The sequence below is a fragment of the Sinocyclocheilus anshuiensis genome, unplaced genomic scaffold (assembly GCF_001515605.1).
Source record: "Sinocyclocheilus anshuiensis isolate Anshui unplaced genomic scaffold, SAMN03320099.WGS_v1.1 scaffold1473, whole genome shotgun sequence".
NCBI lineage: Eukaryota > Metazoa > Chordata > Actinopteri > Cypriniformes > Cyprinidae > Sinocyclocheilus > Sinocyclocheilus anshuiensis.
Window position 1 is genome coordinate 200,698 of NW_015548335.1, and position 6,240 is coordinate 206,937.

The 6,240-nt window shown below is 37.4% G+C and overlaps 1 long non-coding RNA gene across 1 annotated transcript in view; it reads left to right on the top strand.

Moving 5' to 3' along the window:
* The window catches only part of LOC107656518 (uncharacterized), an 85,156-nt gene that overhangs the window by 70,375 nt on the left and 8,541 nt on the right, over nt 1–6,240 (top strand). Inside the window, exon 2 of the long non-coding RNA XR_001630580.1 lies at nt 4,192–4,238. This is a non-coding gene — a long non-coding RNA (uncharacterized LOC107656518). The remainder of the gene's footprint in view (nt 1–4,191; nt 4,239–6,240) is intronic.

The window sequence follows — 6,240 nt, forward strand, 5'->3', positions numbered from 1 at the left end:
CCTTGCGAGTAGCGGAGCCTGGTTCGCAGCTCCGAGATGGTCATCTTCCCGCAATGAGAACATGACCCATCGATGAAGGCCACCTCAGTGTGTTTAATGCCCAGACACATGAGGCAGCGATCGTGACCATCACCCAGCGCCAGGTAACAACCGCATCCAGAAATGCACGGGTGAAACGGCATCTTTAAAAAAGACGATCCGTCGCTTATTGTACTCTTTTAGAGAAATTGGCTCTTTTAGGGAAATGCTCTTTTACGTGCTGAGACGCACAGGGGAAACGGCCGTTTGCAGCACGACAGGGGGTAGTGCAGCCTGAAGTGCACAACCCACTCGACGTAGGAACGACCATTGCTGAAGCGCTGTCCACCAACACAAAAAGCTCCCGAGAGCGCGCTAGACTCATCACACACGAAGCAGTTTGGTAGGAGCAGAACTATGCTGTCGCTCGGCTCCGAAGCGAAAAGCTGGTATGCGTTGCACTGGCTGCCTCGTCAACACAAAAAGCTCCAGAGAGCGCGCTAGACTCGTCACACACGAAGCAGTTTGGTAGGAGCAGAACGATTTTGTCGCTTGGCTCCGAAGTGAAAAGCTGGGTTGCACCGGCTGCCTTTTTATGCTCATGCTGTGATCAGCGGCAGAGTTTCATTTGGCTTCCTGTGCAAAAGGTTCGCGTTTCACATTAATATTGTTCATCACTGAAAAAAAAAACAACAACTTTGAAACAGTTCTCAGAAATTGCTAGTAAACTTTACAAAAATTAGAAAGAATTGACAAATAACACAATTAATTTAACATGAATGTGAATATTTTTATTATCTTCATTGTATTTACAACTCTGAAATGTTTTTTTTAAGTGCATCACATTTGCTATCACTTTTTTCATTTTTTTATATTTCATATTATTTTATATGTTATTTTTATGTTATATTCCCAAATATTACCTAAGTGAGATCCTTATTGACTCTCATGCTAATCAAGTGCATTGGACAGTGGTTTATACAGATTAGTCACTATCTAAAAATATTTAACAGTAAAACAGCACAAATTACCAATTAAAATTGATATCAAAGAATCTGATCTGTTATATTTCTAATAAATAAAAATACATTTTCCCCTTTTGGTAAAAGGGTAGCTTGACTCTACTTGAAATGATGAGTACTTGGCAAACTACAATTTGAAAGTAGCTTCCCAAACACAGCAACTGTGCCAGTCTCACGCAGAGAGTGTACAAATGCTAGGCACTGACCCAGGCCTTTCAAAAGCAGACATCCTAACGCTTGGCACTCATGCGGTCCAGCAGTGGCAACATTATGCAGATTGTCTGTTCTCCAGTACTGCTACAAAGAGAAGACTGTTGCAGTAGATAGAGTGAGCTATTTTCCTTTGTTGATGCTGATGCTGTGAGTTTTTTTATTTTTTTTAATGAGTTAAATTGGGGTAATCGCATGAAAATACATATACAAAATGTATTATTATTGTGTGCCAGATTACTGCAAAATGCATTTTAATTGGCATGCATTAAAAACAACAATGGGGGCATTTAATTCTTCTAGACTAATATTCTCACCTTTTAAGTCTTGTTTGGTAAAAATATGTCAAGCATGCTTCATGTTGTGTTAAAGGAATAGTTCACCTATAAATGAAAATTTACCGAAAATGAACTCTCTCATGCCATCCAAGCTGTAGATAAGTTTGTTTCTTCATCTGAACAGATTTGGAGAAATGTAGCTCTGCAGTGAATGGGTGCCATCAGAATGATCATCTCAATAATCTGCCATGTGCATTCAGTCCATCAGTTAACATCTTGCAAAGCGAAAAGCTGCATGTTTGCAATAAACAAATCTATCAGCAAGCTTTTTTTTTTTACCTGCAAAGAGTCCTCTATTTATAATACTGCTTTCTCCATTGAAAAGAAAAAAATCTTGACTGAATCAGGAGAGAAATATGCACAGATGAAGCACCGTTTACAAGCGAAAACAGGCCAAAACAGGTCTAATTATGTGGGTGGATTTTGATGTGAGAGGAAAACCGGCGATTCAATTTTTCACTGCAGGAAACGTTATTATGAATTATGGACTTGCATAGTTTAAAATGTGTTAATGACAGATTTGTTTCTTACAGACACGCGGCTTTTCACTTCACAAGATGTTATTTGATACTTGTGGAATATTGTGATATTTTTATCAGCAGTTTGGACTCTCATTCTGGCGGCACCCATTCACTGCAAAGGATCCAGTGGTGAGCAAGTGATGTGATGCTATTTCTCCAAATCTGTTCAGATGAAGAAACACACTCATCTATATCTCGGATGGCCTGAGGGTGAATACATTTTTAGCAAATTTGAATGAGATTTTAAGGCTTTTTATAATTAAAAAAAACCCCAACAACAACAGTTTGAACTAGCTTAATGTTAAAGCTCAAATACTGAAGGAAAAGTGCATAATAATTATTTAAGTGTTCATGTAGCAGACACTATTATCTATAGTGTTCTATAGCACTCCAGATAGACACTTTTCAATAGAAGGTCTTTTTGGACTGGGAAGGAGTTGTTTTCACAGTACAATGAACTCTTATCTCAAAAGAGCAAGGCCAATTTGATTTCTCATGATGTTCATTTGAGTAATTTCAAGGAAATGGGATTTAATAAAACCAACACTATTTCACTGTTTAGGAGTGCAGTTTGGTAGGATTTACACATAAATGTTCATTTTGAAACCAGCTCATTTAAAGCCTGGGAAAGGGAGGCAGACACATAGACAGGTTTTGCATTTGAACTTAGCTTTCAGCTCAGAGGAGAATTGCACTGCTTAAATTTATGTTAAGCAACAAAGAAGAACGTTCCTTAATGGAAAATATATATCCACAATATTTTAACCACATCAGGATGTCACTGTTTAGCACTTCAAAGATTTATTTTTTATTTATTTATTTTTTCATTATTACTTTCCAGGTGAACTTTCACAGTGGTTCGCTAAACAAATCACTATCTTAGTGTACAAAGCCTCGGCAAAAATGTCTCCCTTTGGCAGAGTCCTTCATTGTTTTTGCTACGGTCAGAATACCAGTGCGGATCTCAGCGGATTGAGCCACTGTAAATATGTACTAAATAAAGTGCTGCTGCTTGGGTTGAAGGGTTGCAATCAAAGAGCAGAGAGAGAGAGAGAGTTTAAAAAAAAATTGCATTCCTCTGGCTGGCCTAAACCCTCTGTCCGACGGAAGTACTGGGCACTCGCCCTGCTCTCCGCTGTGTGCCAGTGACCCTGTCCTGATCCACAGTGATTACGTCCAAACTGCAGGGCTCAACCTTCCTTAGCCGAAGCCACCGGCACACCCACTACACAGGCTCCCACACTCACTCCCTCATATTTACACAACCGCTAACCCTGGATTAAACAGGAATGACCCTCATATGAAGTACTCAGTTTAACCGGCACATCTTAAAGAGACAGTTCAACCCAAAAAAATGAAAATCTATTTATTCACCCTCATTCCAAGCCTCATTCCTTCTTTTCCTTTCCTTTCCTTTCCTTTCCTTTCCTTTCCTTTCCTCTTCCCTTCCCTTCCCTTCCCTTCTTATTTTATAACATTACTACTGTTCTCTATCACAATCAATATTACTGTTTTTTCAGAAAAAAAAAAAAGTATTTAGTGCTATTTCATGTTATATTCTTAAATATTACCTAACTGAGACTATTATTGATTCCCATCAGTCCTAATCATCAATAAGGCTATTTTATTTTATTTTTATGAATCTTTATGGTGCTTTATTGTCCGTACAAGCTCTATAAATGTGAAATCAGATTTTTTTTCTGGTTTTACAATGTAAACTTGTGTGCCTTTGGATGCAAGTGTGCCTTTGTCAGTGCCAAAATTCCTTCATGTCACTGATTATAAAAAATAATAATAAAAAAATGGTCTATGGTGTGTGGATTGACAGTATCCAAAGCAAACAGTTACCACTGTTTGGCACTGAAATGTGCTGTTAAGTGCCTGCTATGCCAACCTTCATCTACATACAGTCAGGAAAATCAAAATGGAAAACTCCACAGGATTCAAATATACATCACGTTTCTATACATCCCTTGTGCTTGTGTGTCTGTTTAATAAATATTTTATTTATTTTGATTGGTTTCAGCTGCAAAGCTTTTATTGTCAGCTCTGTTTAACACATTTTACCATGTTGTTCTGCAGATTCCTCCCCCAAAATCAAGTTCAATTAGGACTTCGAAGTGCACCAAGTAAGTTGTTGTAAATGTTTTTGCATGTAATTCTGCACATTTCCCACAAAAATCAGGTTCAATCATCGTTGCATTCCATTCTGAAGAGCTCATCCCTGTGCCCTAATCCCTTCGAAGGGATGAAGGGTGTTGGGGACCAAAAATCTACCATGCTGAGGCACAATTAAACCTGCACAAAGCATAATGGGTGTGATGTTTTCATCATTTGTACCCTTCAAAGTCTTTAATTCCGATGGTATCTTTGAAGTGGCCAGTTTTAAAGGGGTAGTTCACCCAAAAATTAAAATGTGCTGTTAATTTACTCACCCTCAGGTCATCCAAGACAGGTGACTTTTTTTTTTCTTGAAGAGTAAAGAAATGTTTTAGGTGAAACTGTATTCTTGGTGATTCATACAATGTAAGTCAGTGGCTGCCCATCTTTGGAAGGAAAAAAAAGTATATCAGGGAACACAAAATTAATACCCGGGGCTCCAGATGATATATTGAGGAGTTATGAAACAAAATGATCGGTCTGTGCAAGAAACTGAGCATTATGTACAACATTACTACCTGTAATCCATAGCCTTGAGCAACAGGGAAAACAGATTATTTTCCATGAACTGGTTCTTTGGACAATTCATTTCAAAGAACTGGTTCATTTCACTAGCTTGTGTACATAATCATGCAGTGATGTAACTTTTACGCAATAACAAGGGCGTAGAATATAGTAGGGACCATTAGGGGCATGTACCTCTCAAATGCTTCAATGCCTGACTTATATTATAACTACGTCCATAAGATTTTTGTGAAACTTGGATTAACTCTTCATATTTAAGGAGAGAACTATTTAGTTTCGAAAGTCGGACATCACTTGTTGTGATTTTCAAGATTGTAGAATTTAGTACACTGTAAAAAAATGACCATGAATTTAAAGGTAAAAGACTGTAAAAATGCTACAGTAAAAACCTGTTAAATGGTTAACAGTAAATTCCCCTACTATATACGGTGAAAAACTGTATTGGACATTACATGTAATTTTACGGTAGTATACCGTATAATTTACAGTGAATAACCGTAAATGACATTCCCAGAATTCCCTGCGTTACATTTCAAATTTGATGGGGTTTTTTTGTTGAAAAAACTGTTTCTTCTTAGTTTTTTCTTATCAGTTTTGTATATTAGGGTTGTATGTTACACCTAATGTTGTTAAATTAATGTTTATTGCATTATTTCAGATAAATAATACATTTTACAGATTTTTTTTTACATTGTAGGGTTGCTATGTCATGTCCCTAAGTTATGTTATCCACCGACTACTAAATTGTCCCTAGCAATAATTTTGATCAATGTCTGTTGTCTGCCATTATGTCCCCACCAAATGCCAAAATCAAACCTATGCCCTTGCACAATAATATCATTAAAGCACCCCAATAATGATGGATGTTTTGCTTTTCTAAATCATATAAAGTGAATAAACTTGTCACATTTTACATGAGAATCCGTAAAAACTTTAATTTTGCCCCTTCAGTCAAGTGCTGGGTTTATGTATGTGCATATCACCGGCTCATCTGTCTTTGGTCCGAGTCAGAATTTTTCCTCAGTTCAGTGACTGTTGGAGGAACTGGATCATATATTCCAGTATTTTTTTTTTATTTAATAGATTGACATAGATGTATGCCATTTATGTACCTGCTGCTACTGCTTTATGTTTTGTCTTTTGTTTAGTATCTGTTCATCTGTGAAAAAGGTCAAAAGTGGTTTAGTCTCCCCACATGCAGAATCACTTGACAAATCCATATCATTCTTGTAATTATGGGTCTCAGTTCCAGGACGGGAAGTGTTTGTTGTTTATTGTTTGGTTTGGTTACCATCAGGTATAGCCTACTTTTCTGATGTGTCTGGAGCCTTAATCTCATATTTGTAATCATATTTGTCAAAAGTGTTATTTAGTTTTTGTGTGTGTGTGTGTGTGTGTGTGTGTGTGTGTGTGTGTGTGTGTGTGTGTGTGTGTGTGGTGTGTGTG